Consider the following 20,219-nt stretch of genomic DNA (forward strand, 5'->3'; position numbering starts at 1 on the left):
TTTGTGGCAGAACATGCAATCAATCCAAGGTCTCCAGTTCCTGATGTTTTAACTAATGCATTATTGGAATAGAAGCTGTTACAAGCTGTCCTCATTTTGCAGGTCAGGCATTTTTTCCATGAGGAAGTCATTCCCCTCTAACAGAGCAATGTTGCAATCCAATACTACCTGAACAGAAGCATCAAATAGTATCTTGAGAGCCCAGTATCATAGAGATGTTAATAAGCACGTGAGGCTTCTTGCCACTAAATAACAGTTTCCTTTCTGACCCTCCCTCCACTCTTTCACATTTAAGGCAACCAGTAGAAGTTAAGTACCAGCTGCAGGGGTAGCAGGCAGTCCTAATTTAAGTTGAACACCACATAAGAAACACTGATGCAAACAAGAGATCACTGTGGAGAAAGCTCTGGAAAACAAGTCACTAAGGGAGACTTTCAGAGCTGAAACTAAATACACAGAGGTTTGTCCACAACCAAAGCACCTCCTTCCCCTCCAGTGAGAGTTGCTTCCGCTATAATGCACCTGCTCAAAGAGGAGGAACCCTCTAAACCCACATGTTCTCATTTCATGAAGTCTGGCTTCCCATAATCATCCTCAGGTGCACACTCCTCCCTGGGGCAAAGGTAAGCAAAATGAAAGATAACTGGTAAATGGGGTGGTTTATTAACCCTTTCTTGCCAGCGACACGGTCCAGTTCTGGTTATACTCTTCTACCCACACAGGTAGCTGAAGTAGTGTTACTGGGACTGTTTTGGTGTGACAGCTGATGAGGCTCCTCGGTGGTCAGAGGCGTTGTTGATTGCTGTGCAGAAAGAACAGTGATTTACCTTTAACAAAGACCACTGGGATGTGTTTAAAGGGGGACAGTTTTGATAAAGCTTTTTGAGGTTGTAGTTTTCTGACATTGAGGATTCACGCTGCTGGCATATTAATAAAACTGTTATGATCCCAATGGGTTCTGATTCTTCTACAGTGGTTATAATCCTAATGATATTCCAGAAGTAGAAGAGAGAGAAATCTAAAGGAGATGATGATTAGACAGTGGTATAAGATACTCAAATTAATTATGACAGGTATACGCATATGTAGATTATATAGCTTAGGGTATAAGAAGGGTCAGTGCAAAAAGCTATTTCCTGAGCTTACCTTGAAAGGCTATTTTTACATTTTATGTGATCTTTTTCTGCCAGATAAAGAGGACGTATGCATGAAAAAAGTAACAGCTTACTAGCGGTATTCTGTTTTGTAAGAGCACTTTCTTGATTTTGATAATAAAGGATGTTAACCCTTATTTCTTATTTTCTGTTCAAATTACTTTTTATAATAACTCAGTACACCAAAATGAGAATAATGATGGTAGCAAGGACCAGTTCATCAAACCTTATCTCATTTCAAGTCCTATCCGACAATAAATGCAAACATTCTACTTCTCCCTTCCAGAAAAGGGTGACTGTTCTCTGTTCAAGGTCTGTCTTTTTTATCACTTTTCCTCAATTTATTATCTTTCTGCTATCTAGTCTGAGTCTTTACTCATAAATTTTATGTCAAGCCCCACAGTTTCCAAAACCTACACCAACCTGTACCATTTATTTATCAGCTTTATGAAGACCTCTTATCTTTGCAAAGCCTTTCTGCCAGGCCACTAAAGGGCCTGTGTTCTTGCAGCTAACAGAGCTGCCTTCCCCTGCAGCAGCTCAGCAACACAGTCCCACACAGCTTCCCCTCAATCCCACCATCCTGGAATAAAACAGGGGAGGGGGCTACTGAAGGAAGAAGTGGAGGGAAAAAGAGGGAATAACATGGGGGAAAGAAGAAAACCCAAACTGGTGGAAGGGAAAAACAGAGGAAGAGGGAATGAAGGAGGCAGATAGGAGGACAAAAAAAGACTAAAGAGTAGGGAAGGGGGAAACTAAAGGGCAACAAACAAACAACACCTACTCTTAAGGCTAAAGGCTTCCGCAGTTTAGCCTGACTGCTGCAGTTGGACCTATCCTTCGCATGTACATTGAAGCTCTCAGATCACAGATGAAGTCTGGACTTTCTCAGTGCTCTGCAGAAGGGTTTATTTAATGTTATTGACATAGGAGGTAACTATTTATTTTATAGACTATAGAGGACTTGGACAGGAAAAACCAGACAAACAAAAAAACCCCCTAGATTTCAAAGTAATAAATGAACTCAAGGCTGCATTCACTGAAGAGATTTCCACAGACTTCAGAAGAACTTGGAAAAGAGCTCAGTTTCCAACTGAAAAAAAATTTGTAGCTACCTGCTTAAATTCACCTGCTTTTGCTAAATCAAGACTGTCCTAATTGCCATGGAGCTGGTTTGAATAACTTTGCCTCTCCTGAAGCAGCCATGGTCTGACTCCTGCTCATTTTGGACAGCTGGATCAGGAAATGCAGCCCAGAACCTTGCGCTGGATTAAAGAGAAGAGCGCTGGTCCTGGAGAGCCCACCTTTGACATGTTAGAAGGGCTTCAGCACAAACAAAGCAGTTATATTGGGACTGAGTGGATTTTCGGTGCGGGATGCTATACCTCTTCCACTGGAGAGCTAACCAGAGCCGTTGGCTTCAGTTTTAGTAATCAACATGAGATGGAGATACCATACCATAGCACAAGAGCAGGAGCAGGTATTTGTTTTCCAAGTATGTGTAGGAGAGGGTCATTTTTTTGCTCTGGCAATGAGCACACAGTCCCCTGGGTGCTGTTCTGGTCATTCATGTGTCTAAATATTAATTTTCCTGGGCAGAATCTGTTCCTTCTCACACAAATACAGTTGCCCTTGATAGTTCCTTGCAACAGAAATTTCTTTACAATGAAATAAATGTAGCCTGCTTGGTTTATTTCAGGACCTTTTTTTTCTGCTTCATAGGCCAGTTTCCCCATACATGACTAATCCCCTGACACGCTCTGCTGCCTGCTCTCCCTGCTCTGCATCAGGAGCTGTGCTCTCTCCCACAGCACTGCCCTTCCACTCTGCTTCTGGAAGACACTCCCAGCATCATCCCATTGTCCCTGCAGCTTTTCTGGCTCTGCCTCTGCCTCCTGGCCTTCCCCCTTGCTGCCAGTGCTTGATGTCCCATCCCAACAAGGTCTGCATTTTCCAAATTACCACTTAGAAGCACAGAATGATGTGGAAAGAGAAGGTATGCAAAATCTATGGATTTCAGCCCACTCCTTAGACCTAGCTTTGGCTGAAGAGGACTACTTGCCAGGAGGACATTGACTTCTGTAAGAATTTATCATCTTTAGGACCCCATAAAATTTGCCTTCCAGTGTTTGTATACCTCTGGTGTCTCAGGTAGTTTTAAGAGTTTTTCCTCCGTCACATTGCTAAAGTAGCACTTCTCTTATCAGCGTGCCATACCACTCGTACTACATGCAAAACCAAGGTCAAGTTGTGACTCCGTCTTATGACCCTACATACCAACATTTCCACAGACCTTTTCAACCCAATAAGGAGTGAAGACCAACATCAAGTTGGGTGGTAGATAGGGTACATTCAAAGGGTTGGATGGGCCATGCAGAGGTGAAATATCTTGCCCAGTGACGGAGATCCCAGGTCACTAGACTCCCAGCTCCTTTCTCTGATCTCAGCCTCCATCAGAAAACTCAATTCCTCTTGAAACCATCAGTTCATATACTGCTGATGCTATCAAGCCGTGGTGTTAAGTAGCTCCCCTAAGAGGTGAATCAGTGGCTGTTTTCAGACTGCCTGGACAGAGATCCTGCTGCCTGTGACCTGCTCTTCCTTAACTGAGAATCCAAAGTCAACACAGTAGATCAAGACCTGGCAATCCCTATAAAAGAGAAGCACTTGCTCTTCAAACATGAGCCTGAAGGCTTGTGAAACAAAGGTACACTTTAATAAAGTATGATTAAAGAGCTGGAAAGGTACGTAATAAAGGCAAAGAAACAACTCCTCTATTTCACACCCCAATCCAACCAAAATATGGAGATAAGATAAAATCATGATGTTTACTCACTACTTTAAAAGCTCTGTTCTCCCTGGGTGCAGTTCACCTTCAGCTGGTAACACCAAAAGAAGGTGCTTCTGCCTTGCTCTCTTGCCCCTTGTTCTTCAAGTGTTCCCAGAAGCCTTTCAAAAGCAAGATTGGTCACACAGAGCTGAGTGGTAGCAAGACTTTATATATGGGAGTGGTCAGAAAGGGAGGGTGATGTAATGAAGTCGTATCTTTGAGCAGTAAAGGCATGCCACCCTTCCCCCTCCCTGTCCCTAAAGAATTGCTGGCTCACAGGGCAAGCTGAGAACAGAGTGGTCAGACACTTTCCGTGCCGTACTTTCTCACGGTAAAGGGAACAGCATAGAGGGTGGAGAGTAAGGAAAGATCAGAATTGAATGGAGCCGATACTTTGATGTTGGGTAGTCCCAGGAGTGAATCCGTACTGGCAAAGTAGTTTCTTTCCTTTTCTTCATGCACTGAACAATGCTCTGCCAGTTGCTGGTTTTGCCCACAGCACAAGCCCTGACAGCAATGACACCCTCTGCCTTAGAGCACTGTTGCCCCCATACCCACCCTGTTCGTGAAAATGGCATTCCTTCTCTCTTTGAAGTTAGCTGGTGCTGGAGTACTGCCCAGCTCCATGGCCACCGAGGCTGGGAGCTCTGTGGAGGAGAAGGAACACGCATCCCATAAAAGGTGGTGTCCTGGACACTGACCTGGGAAGCTCTTGAGAGGCACATCCTGCCCTTCTCCATTAGAGGAAGTCTTGTAGCCTGTGAATGGAGAGGAAATCTCTCAAGGATGTACCATTGCTCTCCAAAGGGAAAATAATTCATTTCCAACTTCCTTCATGATAGTTTTGTTGATCTTTCACTGAAGGGCTTGTTTGACCGTGAAAAGCCGTGTCATGCATTAGGATAAGGTTTGACTGATTCAGAGCATATCAATTACTGGTCAAGTATCTCTGGAATAGCTGTATAAAGGAGATGCCAAGTCTAACAGAAGATGCGCATGTCTTCTCAGCTGAGGCAAGTGGAAAAGGCAGGAGCCAGCACAGGCTTTCACAAAATGGAATTCATAGAGTTACTGTCACCTACCAGCAATGGCACCAAGATCTGCAAGATCATGCGACAGCAGCCAGATAAATGCCACCAGCTCATAGAATCAAAATCCCGCACAGACAGGAACCTCCATGGCTAGTTCTTAGGCTTGGGTGGGGAAGGGAGATGTGGGAATGACGCTTGCAAGCAGAGCTGCTTGTGCAATGCATAGTGAACTGGACTGGAGAATGATCTTACTTTTTCGCCTTCCCAGGTTGTTTTTCATTCAGATAACTCCCCTGTCCTCTTCATGTAACACTGCCAGCCTAAGTAAGGGAGCTGTTTAAAGCACTGTCAGAAGTGTTCCTGTACACCAAATCGTGGTCCGAATCTCATTTTACCCTAAGGGATGGGCCAGCTTTGGTAGTGTCAAGGGACTCAAAAGCAGATGTGTATCTGAGTTAGATCCCCTTCTAACTACTAGGGAGGCTGCATAAGAAATTTTTTTCAGATCTAGGACAAACTAGCTTTCTCTCACATACGTAAAATTTGCTCACTATATTTGCACTCCCCTGCAAATTACACTAACATGATCTCAGTAAACTACTTCCTCTTGTTCTGTTGCTTTGGAGGGGGCCTGGCTTTGGACCTGTCGGGATGAAACTAGAAACAATTAACATTGAATTGTTCTGATATCCTCATCCAAAGGAGAAATCTTCACCCCTGGCAGGCATTTTTCAGTACGACCACAACTGCAGCAGACCCCATCCACCCCAAGGAAAGCTCCTTTATTTGCTCAAGGTGCAGCATGTCTTTTACAGGACAGTTTGGAGACAGCCTAAACACACCAGGTGGGTGGCAGAGTGAGCTCTAATCAAATCGTAAGCACAAAGAGGAAGGACAGAGTCATAATAGGTACCTTCCCCTATTTCTCCACTGATACTTATGGTAAGAGAGAGAAAGACCCAGGGGAGACCGCATAAAGCTGCCTACCAAATAGCAACCTCCAGTACTTACCGCCCCTACAAACTCCATAACCTGTCCAGATTGCCAAATTCTTATCATCATCACCACAAAATTCATTACTACTTAACAGCATTTTTAAGCTACTATCAGGGTCAGGGAGTCTTACAGACCAACACGTGAAAAGCATTCATATCCCCACTTCAGAGACAGGGCAACACAGACAATCTGGCCCAGGGCTCCAGAGCAGGTCAGTGCCCAGGCTGGAATAAGGAACCTTCCCCTCAGATTCTTTCAAGCATGTTGCTAGACGTCACCTCTCCTCCCTGTCATGGGTCTGATATATACAGTAAATCCAGATACAGTTGGAAGGGACAAGTGCAGAGGCTGACAACGATTTAACTGCACAGTGCCTGGAGCTCCGCCAGCTGTTGTTTTCACTGTTTCTCATGGCTTTGCCCCCCCCCCCCAACTGCAAACAGAAAATGAATAAAACATGAAGGTAGCACCGTCTCCTTGTGAAAAATGACAGCAGATTAGATTGCAGCAGAGGAGCTGGGGAGAAGTTCAAAGTGTTTGCTACTTAATGGAAAACTTGGGGATTATTATAAAAAGTTGTTGGGTGACTAATTGCTGTTAAAGTCTAACCAAAGCAAGAGGGCCCTAAAACCAGAGGAACAAGGACTTTTCCCAGGAAGAGCCAAGGTCCACCCTACAGACCTCCACAAATCTTTTTTCCATTATGCCTAAGAACCAGTGGGACTTGGAGACGTGAGGCTCAGAAGTTATTCCTGGACATGAACGAACACTCACCCGAGGCTCAGCCCCACAGAGATCTGTGTGTGCAGCCCACCCAAACTTTGCCACGAGAGCCATGTTTCTCAGGAAGCCACACAACTTCTTGTCCCTTTCTCAGCAGTTTCTGCTGCAGGATCAGCTCTACTGCTCTTGGAGCAACAAATGAAACTCTCAGCATAAAATTCAGCACATCCTGGTAAGCCAGAATCAGTCCTGAGTTACGTTAGTATGGCAAGTTTTCAACCAGACCATTTAGCAGCTCCTGCCTCATAGCAGGGTCAGGGCTGCAACCTCTCAGAGAGGGACAGGGCAAAGCAGCAGAGGCAAGGAGCAGTGCAGCCATCCCCACATCTGCTATCCCTACTTGTCAACCCGCATCCCCAGGCCTCTTGGTGCCTGCCACCACCACTGCACACTGTGGGGCTGCTCAGCTGATGTGGTGGTGGAAATCAACCCATCTCTGAGGGTGCTGCAGGAGCAGAGAGCCACTGATGGCTGTTCAGGTGCTGCGTGGGAAGAATTTTCACTGGATCACTGAGAAGGCTTTAGATACAGTGCGAATTTGCCCTGAGTGTGCAGGGGCTACATACTTTCCAATTACACCTCCCCCAGGCTCCAGAGGGAAAACCCACCTCTGGGATGAACACACCTATCTTGGAAATTGTGAATGGGCTGGCTGGGCCGGAGGGCAGAGGCTGTACCAGCATGGCTCCTGGGAAGACCCGCTTGCCATAACCCTGGGAGGAGTATGCATGCCACAGAGGCTGGACACACAGCACCGCACAGCGACCAAGCCTGCACAGGAGCTCAGCCCTCTCAGCTCGGCCCCTCCATCCCGCACGGGTGGGCTGCTCTGCGTTTGCTCCACAGCCTCTCTGTGTTGGGACGGGGCAGATGCTGGATGTTTTCCCCATCTGCTGAGCCCACACCTGCTGCCATTTCCACTGCCAGTGGGAATCACAGGTCCCTTTACCACATTCCAACCCAGTCTCTGGGGAAGGCTTTGTTTGTTTTCCCAATGTGCCAGGGCTGCAATGAGCTGGCAGAGCAGGCAGCAGGCCAGTCACACCTGCGTTGCACAGCACAAAGGGATATGAGTGAGCAACCTGCTTTTAACACCCACCCTCATCCACCTGGGACCCCTGATGACTGCTCCCAGGCAGGGAGAAGTGGCAATGGATGGAAAGTCACAGAAATTTCTCTGGCTCTGCACTCTCAACGATCAGGAGATCTCCCACAAATCGGGACAAGGGGCACCACAAACATAGGCAACCCCTGAACTATGATAGCTGCAGCAGAGACTGTCATCAGGCACAGATGGACATTTGCAGGGGGGCAAGTGGCCTCCGCTGGGAAAGTCCCTCATGGTCCCCTGCAGATGGAGGCAAAGGGGCTTCCCACAGGCTGGGGCAATATCCCCACCCTTATTCCTCCCCTAGATGTCAGGTGTACGTCCCCAACTCTGGCCCTCTGATGCCTGAGGAGATGGTATAACCATTTTTTGATACCAGTTGTGCCTCTGTTTCCCCTCTTGTCCCCTGCACAGTTGCCTTGCAGCACCGGGGAAGAGGGATGATTTGCAGGTGAGGTCAGCCCTGGTGTGTAATGGGTGTCTGGGGGAAACAGACCTTGGGGATGCAAGGGGCTGCTCACCCAGGAGTGATCCTATGGCCAGAAATCAACTTTGAACTCCAGCAGGGCAAGGCTGTGCAGAGACAAGAGACTAGATAAAAGAGACTTTTTTTTTTTTAAGAGAGCAGGAAGGAGCGGAGGAGAGAGGCAGAGTCCAGGGCTCAGTCCAGCTGTTCAGATCTGAGGCTACCAGAAACGCTGGCTGCTCTTGAAAGGGCTTCCTGCCTCCCCCCACGCCACCCCGGCTGCCTCGCTGGCCTCCGCCACAGAGAGCCCACCAGCCTCAAGCTAATTTGGGCTTGTGAGGGAGAGCACAAAAACACAATGGCGACAGGAATGAAAAGCAGTGGGGGGAATGACACCCAGGAGACTCATCCTTACCAAGGAACAACATCATATCAAAGGAGAGCTGCGGAGACTGGGAAGAACCTTTTGTAAAACCCACAATTGAGCCAAATCCTCCAGTTTTCACATGTTGGTCCCCTAGGAATCCCATCATGAAGACTGCCTCAAAGAGGGACCCCTGTGCCAGGTCAGGCCATGTGCCAGACATGCTGCACACACAGTACTAACGCACCCACTGCACAGTCGCTGTTTGCCCTCTGTGCATGCTTTTTAATTACAGTTTTTGTTTGCAAAGCATCTCTTATAGAAAAGACAAATTGCACTACTCTCAGCTTATTAAAATCATACTCAGAGTTTCTCAACTGCTAATTACAGCAGGCAGCAATGTCACTGTAATTAAAGCTGGGATGCATGTTTGGGGAGCCGGGAGCCCAGCTGTCACACAACCCCTTCCCTGCACCGCTCTAACCAGACGGGCTGGCCAGAGCCAGGCCCAGCCACCACCACGAGCTCAGTCCTGCCCAGGTCTTGGCCCCCTGCGATACCCAAGCACTGCCGTGCCACAGTGGAAGATAATGCATGTGAGGCCAAACACCTCCTCAGCATAGGGAAGGAGTCCCCTGGACCAAACCTCCCCAGGTTACACCTGGGCACCCACATCGACTCTGCTGCAGGGGCTGGGTGAAGGGAAACAAGCGGCCTTGGGGTTATGGCGCTGAGGCTTGGGGAGTGAAAGGGGGTTCACTCCTGTTTCTGCTGCTAAATGATTGCAATAAATCACATTGCATGTCTGAGCCTCCACTTCCTTGCATGTAAAACAGATTTTGGGCTTACCTGTTAATTAAGGGGCTCTGGGGACAAACTGCAGAAAGGAGTCTTGCTGGCACCCAGCTCACACACACACTTTAAAGCCTGTGTAGACTGTGGCACACCAACACACTTGGGAGCAAACTACACAGGGGAAGGCGTGAGGCCCTAGAGACTACAAGTCCCCAAAGAACTGAGAGACAGCAATAAAGGAGCTTACAGACCTGCGAGAAGCTGGGAGCTCGCTGGAGAACAAACCCTGCCTCTGCACCGCTCGGTCTCGGAAGAGCAACTGCAGGTGTGCAAACAGCCACGCCGGCAGCACAGCGAAACAGCAAAACACCTGTCCTGAGCTCAGGCACCTCAGAAATACAGCTCTCCGCTGCACAGCTGAGACCAATTCAGCTTTGGGCAATGGGGGCTTGACACCAGCACTGGCCTCCCACTGCTGAGGGGATGCTTTGGAGAATATCACCTCCAGGAAGATGGAGCGCTAATTAGGGAAAGCAGATAAACACTGCATCTGTTCCAAGATGAGTTTCCTTCCCACTGAAATCCTCACAGTTTCAGTGCTCAGCAGGATGCAAACACATCCTTAAATGGCTTCCTGGAGCCCTGGTTTCAAAGATCAGCCCCTTCAAAAGCAATAAAGTGCCAAGATCAATAGCAGCCCCAGGAAAGCTCTGAGCATGCCAGCTCCAAAACCACTGAGCTATCACTACAGCCAGTTACCTATCAGATGCTAAGGGGCAATTCTACTTTTTCACATTTGAAAATGCTACTGAGACTTCCTAGGCAATCAGGCTTCTTTAAGTACCAAGGAAAAAATGAGCAGGAAAATTTACATTTCAGAAACAGCATGACATGCTTGTGCAACGTATCCCAGAGAGGCAAACCTGCAGAGCTTCATGAGGAGCAAACAAGCAGATACAGCTCACAGGCAAAGAGGAGCAGAGCTCACAGACTCCTGGATGTGATCCTGAGAAAAAGAATATGTTCATCTGCTCCTTGAATGATTTTACTACTAACTCCCTGAAGTCGCTAATAAGAAGTTCTGTGAAGCAGGTATCAGATAATCATTTTAAATCCAATATAAGTTACAAGTGAAGAACAAATGATCAAAACTTCCTGTGGAAAAAGCTGAGTGGGATGCCCTATGAATGCCAGAGGCAGCATGTTCAATGTATTTACTTGTGTCCCAGTAATGAAATGGCAGAAGTTAGTGTATGAAGCTAGCAAAGGGCATCAGGAAAATTTCAAAGACCTTGTGGAAAAACTTGAAAACATCTGTGAAAAGGGCAAATAAGAGTAGATGAAATTCAATGCAGAGAAATATGTAATGCCTGGCTGTCATAAACCAATATGAAGGATAGATATATACTGATGGGTTTGAGTTAGCTTTTTTCACCACCATTAAATCTCTCATACAGATTTGTGAAAAAAATGCAGCAAGAAGGAAGCAAGAATTTGTTACCTCCTAATTTGTCCCCTCTTATTTAGAGCTTATAAATGAAACTGGGTCTGTAAAGAGGAAAAGTATTCCTTTGAAAAGGATAAAGAGGACAGAGGCAGTGTTAAGAATCAAAGCTGGCAAACCAAGCTACAGCTATAGAAGTTTTTTGAAAAAATAATAACTTAGTACAAGCAACTTACCTAAGAAACGGCGTAAAACAAAGATTATGCCTAACAACCCATAGCATATTGAAAAACAGTGTTTTACAGTCTAGGGTGTTCACTTAAGTAAAGCTAACTGTAGCTCGCCTTGGAATAGCATTGAAATCTATCCAAATAGGAGAATTCCAGTTCTGACAGAAGTCGGTATTTTCATCCCTTAAAACACGTGTGCAGCGTCAGAGCATGCCACGGGAACACAACACCTGAAAAGCAAAGGCAGGGTTCCCGAGAGCTTCAAGCCTTCCTCTCCCTACCTGGAGCCTCTGGCAGCGAAATATTGCCCAGCCTCATCTCACCTCCAGCCTCTGAACAGAGTCACTCTCCCCGCTCCATCCGCCCCACAGACACACCTGCGCGCTGCGATCCTACCTGGAGCTAAGTGGGATTTTCCATGCAGGCGGTGCGGCATTTCAGGGGTCCTCCCAGCACATCCCTGCCTGGCCCAGGGCTTGGCGCCTGGCCCAGGGAAGGGAGAGCCTCTTCTCCAGAGCAGCCGGGCTGTTCCCCTGTGGGTGAGAGGCTGGGTCAGTCCCAGTTCTTGTACTGGGCACTAGATGGCACAGATGGGAGGGAATTCAAAGGTAGCCAGCCTGCGATCTGCGGCATTTCGGACAAGGGGGTCTGCCAGTTGTCCAAAGGAGGCAGCTGCCATGGGGGATGCGCGGCCAGCAGCAGCATCCCACGGGTGTATCCCCTCCATGGGCTGCCCCCCTTGGCACTGCCCTGCTGCATCCCCTCAGCATCCCATCCTGTCCTGTCCAGCCAAAGGGTCGCCTGTGCTGTGCTAAAGCTGGATGGCCCTGCAAGGTCCATGGCCTGTGACCATGCCCCTGCCTCCTGGACATGATCTGCTATTCCTTATGAAGCACAGGCTCGCTGCATTGGGCACACAAACACCTTGTTCATGAAGCAGCCCTAAATTTGGCTTGAAATGCATCAAAAAGAGGGGGGAAATCTTCCCTGGGATCGACTGTCCTGTATTGCTGTGAGGCTGCACCATAGGTGTCAGCCTGCAGGATAATAAATAGCACCTGACACCAGGGAGCACAGGGAGGGGATGCTGGGGGTCAGACACCTTGTCAGCGGCCCCTCGGGGTTCAGGGTAGGTCTGGGGAATGGCACCCGGGCCTGTGGGATGATGGTGCAAAGAAGGGAATCACCTGGTCACTGCTCTTAAAATAATCTTTCACAAGGTAGCTCCTCTAAAGCAGCTCACTTTTCCTTCTGGTTTTCTTCTTTTTCAGCACTGCTACCTGCAATCACTGAGGCAGGACCTGTGCCCTAAAGCCTTCCCAACCTCATCTTCCTCAATTTCTTTAAGGCGTGGATGAAATTCCTTACAAATGAACTGTGTGGACTGACGCGATGAGGCAAACATGGGCTAAGCCACACAAAACTGCTGCAGTAAGCACAGAAAAGGCCAAAGAATTTTTTATCGTGAGAAAAAAAGTAGGGGAAGGTGGAAGGCTGTGTATGGCGTCTGCTTTTCTGACATAAGAAATTCACTTTACTTCAAAGGTTAACACAGTTAATGCACCTGGTGAAGATCATAGGCTCTGACAGCCTGACTGGAAAGGCTCCATCCGTAGCACCGCACAAGGGACAGTGTGTGCAAAGACGGCACTGAGGTGAGCAGCAAGCTTTGTGCATGAGACGGAAGTGTCACACATGGGTGCTATCCAAACCAAACCTGAACCTGGCAAAGCCCAAAAGAGCCTTTGTGCTGAGCAGCTCAATGGTGCCAGGTATTAATGACACAGACAAGACTCCTGGGAAAAGCCTGTTTGCTGAAGGGAGCAGCAGTGGACACGCTATGCCCCAGGCCCCTGGAAAAGATCAAGGCGGGCAGCATAACCCTTTCCCGTCTGTCTGCTCATGGCACTGCCCTGCAGACTCCGGTGGGTCTAGGGATCACCTAAGTTTAAACTCCACAGGGTAAATCCCTCAGGGTGTCTTAGGTGAGGGACAAAACATAAATCAGATGCCAGCAGTGTAAGATCCAAATTCTTTGATAGTGTAAACAGGGCAGTAGGTCAGTTTGGCTCAGTGGCTCTTATCTTTCAATGGCTGGAGGGGGTGACACTGGTGACCTGGGCACAAGCTGGAGGGATATTCATGCTAGGTTCAGGGGGCAGCTCCAGTCCAGCGTCCAGAGGCTGGCTGAGCAGTACAGAACAGCCAGAGAAGCCCCTTCAACATTGGGCTTTCACCAACAGACTTAGACACCTGCTTCTGATCACCTAGCTAAGTCTAAATGCCGTGTCGCTGGCGTGTAACAACCTGGCTGTGAAAGCTTTCTGGGCAGAGGAGGAGGTGCTTCAGAAAAGGTTTTTATGCTCCAATTGCCACCTCAAGCCCTGCTTCTTGTACTCTTCTATGACTCTTCAAGTACTTGGCATTTTTCAGCTGAGAGATGTCTTTTTATCTTTGGATATAGACGGAGAAAAACTAGTCAAGCTAGAAAGAAATAATAACAGCTGGTCACTTTTCCAGGCCTATCAGGAACTGTAAACAAGCCTTTAAAACTGTTTTAAAAAGTGCTGAGGTCTGTGGGGAACATGAAAGTTTTAGTCAGTGGTGTCATCCTCCACAGCAGACAGACATCTTATGTGGCACCCTGATGGCTGGACTTGCTTCACTCTGCCAGAGCCACGGAGCTTCCCATGCAGACAGCACTCAAACCAGCCGCCAGCATTTCCATGCACTGTGCCTGCTCAGATCAGACCTCCACAGTTTGGCTGTCTGGCCTCCAGCCCCTGGAGGCCTGTGGCTGCTCTCGGCGGTTTAGCACTGCTGCTAAGATGCTTAGAGCCGATATAATCTGTGCACTTAGTGGTTTCAAGCTCCAAAAGAAGCTTAGCAGCACCAGGTGCTGCCTTCTGCCTCTCATGTATGGGCTTAAGGTGGTTTAATTCTTTTATGAAACTGTAACTCCAGCCCATAGCCTTAAACTGCGGAGGTCTCTTCTAAGCCAAGTTTTCTAAAAGCTCTTTAGAAATACGAGACACACAAAAAAGGGATCCCAGAGGGACATATTATAAGATCATGTGTTTCCGCCTCTTAAAGGCTGGAAATGCGAGATCCCCACGGCAAGGTGCATTTTAAGTCCTTGCGAGGCTTTCCTCCACTGTTTCTCCTGTCTTAGATCAGCCTCTCAAATGGTCTAAGGTATGGTAATACCTGGAGAGATCCCAGGACCTTCCCCTACACCTCTCATCAGCCTTGTGAAAGCATCAGCAGGCAAGCAGCCACCGCTATGTCCCAAAGACAGGTGTCTCAACAGCAAAGCAGCCCCCTGGGACCCCAGACTGCCCCTGGACGTGCCGCTTCACAGCATTTGCTTCATTAACTGCATTTGCTCTGCCTTTTTTTGTTTTTTTGTTTTGTTTTATTTTTAAACTTTACTGCCTCCCTTTACAGGCTGATCAAAAGCACAAGGTGTTACAAAAGAGACCTTGCACTGTTGCCTCAAAAGGCCTCCTGCCGGTCCCAGTGATTCTCCCTTCCCTTTCTGTGGGGCTTCTTGTGGGTCTGCCAGGGGAAAGCAGGCAGCTGGGGAGGACAGGAAAGGTGTCTGGAAAGCACGCACAGGACTAGGCAGCAATGGAGAAGTAGAGAGGGTGGAAAGAAAGAGCAGGGAAGTGCGAGCTTAGGGTAGAATGTAGGAAGAGTCAGGGCTTCCCATCACCTTCCTTAAAAAGCCCACATAGGGCTGGAAGAAATACCCCACGCTGGGGGTGTGTGATACGCTTCCTGAGTGGGACGGGACGGGAAGGGTAAGGCCTTTGTGCAGAGCCTGGCTGGCCGCAAATGCTTCCAGAGCTGTGACGGGTATCTCTGGTGATGCTCTCAGAGCTGCTTGCTCTGCCTTTTTGCCAAGCACTACAGCCACTGCAGCAGTTCAGTGCAAGACTGTGTGTCCAAACCTCACAGCATCCAGATGTACAGTCCAGCCTAATTTAATCAAGATTAATCTAAATGAAATGGGTGCAGCATGCTTCCAGAGTGGAGGTAACAGAAATCCTCCATATACCTCAGATACCTAATTAATTCATCACGAACGTAATGGAAGCTCAGAATTCTCCCGTGCTAAGAAGTCAATTCTACGTGTCACTGGAGAGGACTAGTGACCTTCCCTGTGCTTGCAGCAACGTTGTCCAATTTAACTCTGACCACAACATCACAAGTCGTTAAGATTCTCTATGGAGGCAATATACAGGCCAACAAATCTGCTTTTATGGGCCCTGCTAGAACTTGATTAATTTTCACAATAATGAGCAGCCCGGTGTCCGTAATTACTTAGCAGAACTCTGTCATTTCTAAACCCCATCACTGCACAGATGCATGCCTCGGATGCACAACACCACCAAGCAGCCTCATGGGCTGCAAAGAGAGCCTCAGCTGCAAAAGCAAAGGCTTAAGATCTAATTAATATTACATGGGATATTGCTACCATTTCTCCATCAAGTGCGAAGTCTCAGCAGTACCTGGCCTGCAGTTGCTACTGCCAGCACTGACGCTGCGGGAACTCCCAAAGACCACAGTCCAACTGATGCTGCGTTCATCTTTTATCTCCCCACCTCCATGTACTCTGCACAACCATTAAGGGGCTTTCTTCCCCGAAAATGCACTGTCATGGATAGGTGGACCTTCTCCAGGTCTGTGCTGCTTTATTTACATGAGTTTACAGATGTTTACAGATGAAGCTCCCCACATACATTTCCCCTTGGACAGATCATGGGCAAACAGCAAGTACTTTTGCCCCAAGATGTTAATGAATTAAACCTGGAGCTTGGACTAGGTCTTTGCACACATCTCTCCAGGGCTACAGCTCCCTTCCCTGCAGGAGGCTTGGCTTTGAGGGATCTTGACAACAAGCTCAGAGTCACAAGAAATAACAACTTGTGAGTTCAGACAAGCTGGTTTGCAGGCAAACAAAAGATGAAGCTGTGAAAGTGTGAGGCAGTCAATGCAGTGTCTGGCAGCACAGCCTCACCACCGCCTTAATCCTCTTTCCCTTCTTAAATGCTAAATTAATCAATTAAATTTCCCAGCAACAACAGTCAAAAATGTAACGTTCATCATATACAAGGCAAAAATAAATTAGGATTGTCATTTGAATCCAGCTTGACCAGCATACAGATCAGAACAGCCTCAGTGAGTGTGTGTACGCCTGGTTCCTCCCAGGCAGGGGCAATTGGAATTGCAGTCACACCATGAGCACCACGGGGTATTTCAAGGAAAAGGGCTGTGGCACGAGCTCTGCTTGCAGCCATCCAGCTCTGCAGCCTCTGCAGGGAGTGCTGTGGTGCTGAGCGCTGCCTGAACAGGGCAGAGGCACATTATACAGCGCAAACTCAACCAAACCTCCAGTTGTGTCAGGGAGGAAGCCACAGCCTTCCCAGCCACAGTACATGCGCCCCATCTCCCAGTCTAGCACTACATATGCCACAGGACCTATAGGGAAGAGACAATACAAAAATGAAAGGGGCCCTGGCAACCTCTGACCACAACCGCCAGTGTGAATTTGTAAGGGCTGAGCAATTACTACCCCTTCCCCAGTCTACTGAGGGGCAAACCAAGTCACAGGGGGCTAGTATGCTGTGCGATGGCAAGAGCAAGCCAGGAGTGTGTTCAATGAAAGCATCAGCCCACGGCTCAAAAGCAATCAAAAAAGCGAAGTGAGTGCTAGGAGACAGAGCAAAACTGCGAACCTCACCGTGCTATCAGATAGCTCCAGGGTGCACCTGCATCCCCATGGCTGTTGTGCCAGTTGGCTAGAGGCTACAGCAGGACTAGAGGAGGGGCAGGGAGCTAGTTAAGGATGATCTAAGGTCTGAAATGGCCACAAGACCAAGACTCTTCAACCTGGAAAAAGGACACCTGAGAGGGACACAGCAGAGGTCTGTCATTCAAGAGCAGCTTAGAGAAAATGAATAGGTAATGACTGCCTGCTGCCTCTTCCAATATTTAACCTACAAAACATCAAATGAAAACGGTAAGTGACAGATTCAGAACAAAGTAAATATTTATTCACACAACACATAGCTGAACAGTGGAACTCACTGCCATAAGATGCTGTGGATGCCCAAAATTCGCTCAGGCTCAGAAAAGGTTTAGGAAACACCTGTAAAGGACTATAAAATGCAGGAAATTCCCAAACTACAGATGGCTGATAGTGAGGAGGGTATTCAGGAACACATCAACCTGTGTCTCCCTTTCTTATGCTCCTCGCTAGGCATCCTCTATTAACCACTGCCAATTCAGGATCCCCGGGGAAAGAGACCTGGTGTCTGATCCAGTACAGTTGCGCTTCTGTTCCTGACACTGACCTGAGCTCTCCTCCTTGCCCAAAAGGCCAGGAGCTGGGAACATTCCCATTACTGGGCATTGGGATGACAACAAGGAGATGTGCTCACAGCACAGAATTTGAGTGAATCTAGAGAGGATCTCTGCTTTTTATTTTTCCTGTTTCTTATCTTAGGAGAGATTTTTGGTAAAACTCTAACTGAGCCTTGCTGCACCCAGCTAGTTGCAGTTGGCAGCACCATATACATCTGTGCCGAGGTTAGAAGCCAGTTAATATCCTTCTGAGAGGTGTTAATATATCCACAGGGATGGGGAGGAATCCTCTTTCCAAGCCTCAAAACCACAGCTTGTGGTCACTGTGGGAGGCCCTGCAGACCCCACTCTGTCCAACCCAAAAAGCTCACGAACTGATCTGTCTCCCTGTAGAGTTTTCAGGTGTCCTTGCCACCACAGCAAAGAGAAAAGGGAAGGTGAGGACACTGCTGTTGATTGATATCCCTCAGGTCTTGCATCCTCACCTACTGGCTTAGTCTCTCCTAGGGCTGCATAGGACCAGAGGTCTCTGACAGAGTCTACTCTTCCCAAGCAGACTCCTGCCTCCTCCCCCTACATGCAGCAAACCTTGACGCTCTTAGCTATAGAAATACACCCACTGGCTGTCATGTGTCCTTTGAAAGTGCTCACACTGATAGGGCAATGTTCATCTCTTAGTTTACAAAGAGCTGCCAGCCAGCCATTCTCCTTCAGTAAAATCAAGCATTGGTGTGTTTCTCATTAGCTCCTATTATTCACACTGTTGTAGTATTTCCAGTTTTAAAGCTCACAGCTAAACTGCTCCCGCAACTGTTTGTTTGTTAAGAGGATTTGATCTGTGGTGGGATACTTCCAAGTTACACACAGAGGAGAAGGTATCCTGGTAATGGTGTTATCCTCTGAGCTACTTGCTTGCCCTGCATCTCCCATCGCCTGGGAACAATGCACACGGTCTCATCCCCCCCTAAGAGTAAACTGCAGATTATGTTTTCTTCTCCTGACTCTCAGAGATAAGGTGTGAGACAATGCAGCCATACAAAGCCATTCAGCTTTTAAACTGATCCTGTGGTTACAAGCCCTGCTATTGCTGCTCCTCCTTTCAGCAGCAGCTCTCAGAACAGAGCAGGCAGAAGCACAGATCTCAGGCAGCCTGTCCAGTTGCCAGAGAGCTGGGAAAGGCGACCATGCAACACTCCACTGACACCTTTACCCATCGCTCTCAGCCAGGCAATTTTTGTCCTTCCCTTTGCTCCCAGTGACACTCCTATAGCCATAATGCTGCACCTCATATAAGTGATTTGTTTCTTGACCCAGCCTCTCTCAAAGCTCTCCGACCAGATCCTGAAATCCTTACTCAGCATCTACTCCCTCCAAATGGGATTAGCCTGAGTCAGGCTCAGCGATATCTCAGGATCTGTTGATGCTAATTTATCTCTCACAGGTGCTTAGCTAGAGCAGGGAGGGGAATAACAGGGAGATGGACAGTCAGGGCTTTTGTCTGATGAAACACTGAGTAAAACTCTGAGAAGGGCTGTCAGAATTTGGCCTATCATGGTTAGAGACCCACATAAACACTGTGACAAAACTGATGCATTGGCCAGACTGCTTTAGAGTCCAGCCCCGTTTTGTCCCTGTCTCTTCAAGCCAGACTCAGGTCACCCATAGAGTATTTGAAAGAGGCTGCAATGATACAGGGCACCCACATCTCCATCCCCATTCACAAATCTGAGGAACACTGAGAAGGAAAATGAACCCTGCTGGGTCTGTACAGCAAAGGGCCATCCCTATTCCCCCAAAGTGAGGACCTGATGGCCACAATAACAGATTCTCCTACAGATGCATTGGGCGATACTTGTCTAATGGATGCACACGGCAGTGGGAACCTCAGGCTGTTCCTCTAGCTGTGTGCCCTGACGTTATAGCTACCAGACACTCCTGCTCTGTGTGCAGGACTTGTAGTCCATCACAGGCACCTGGGCTCAGTGTGGTGATAGTCCTGAACAGAAGTGAGCCCATGGCTTCAGCTCCAGGGAGCGGAAGGTCAGACTGAGCCACTGGTTATACTGGAAGCATGACTCAGCTGCCTGCAAAATCTCAGTGGCTGGAAATGGGATCCAGGCTTTGTTTTTTACCATCCTGTTGGATGGCAGTGATTCTGTCTGAGGAAAAGCATGTGCTAAACTTGCTGTGCACTGCTGGGGGAGGGAGGGATGCATAAGAGGAAAACACTTCTACCCACAGCAGGTAAGGAACGGTGCCAGCATCGTACAGATCGTACAGCATCGTGCCAGTCACAGACAATGGGTGGTGGGCAAAATTGCTGCCGCTTTCTAGATTCATAAAAAAACCTCCTCTGGGTCCACAGCAGACTGATAGAAAACACAGCCCACAGAAGCAATCACAGCCAGATGGTGTGTTTTGAACCACTATTAATCTTGACAACCTTTTGCAGCGTTCAAAGAGTTTGCCCAGAGAAGACAAGCTCCCCAAATTTCCTGGATTCAAGGCGCGGTCCCGGCTGCGTCCGCTCCTCTCTTTGTCTCCTCCACCGAGCATCTCCCGGCAGAGCAAACCCGGGAGGAGGAGGCGCCTCCGGGAGCAGAGGCAGCAGGGGCTGCCCAGCCGCTGGGGAGGCGGGTGCTGGGGCAG

At 48.2% G+C, this 20,219-nt stretch overlaps 1 protein-coding gene across 2 annotated transcripts in view; it reads right to left on the minus strand.

Moving 5' to 3' along the window:
* The window catches only part of GGT1 (gamma-glutamyltransferase 1), a 35,247-nt gene extending 23,500 nt beyond the window's left edge, over positions 1–11,747 (minus strand). The window contains exon 1 of one of the 2 annotated variants that reach the window (XM_063351222.1): positions 3,991–4,112. The gene's annotated coding sequence lies outside the window, so the exon portion shown is untranslated. Of the gene's footprint in view, positions 1–3,990; positions 4,113–11,597 lie in introns of those variants that run through there. The other variant, XM_063351221.1, reaches the window with a different exon arrangement.
* Positions 11,748–20,219: the final 8,472 nt, after the last annotated feature.

Source organism: Chroicocephalus ridibundus, chromosome 13 (assembly GCF_963924245.1).
Source record: "Chroicocephalus ridibundus chromosome 13, bChrRid1.1, whole genome shotgun sequence".
Taxonomy (NCBI): domain Eukaryota; kingdom Metazoa; phylum Chordata; class Aves; order Charadriiformes; family Laridae; genus Chroicocephalus; species Chroicocephalus ridibundus.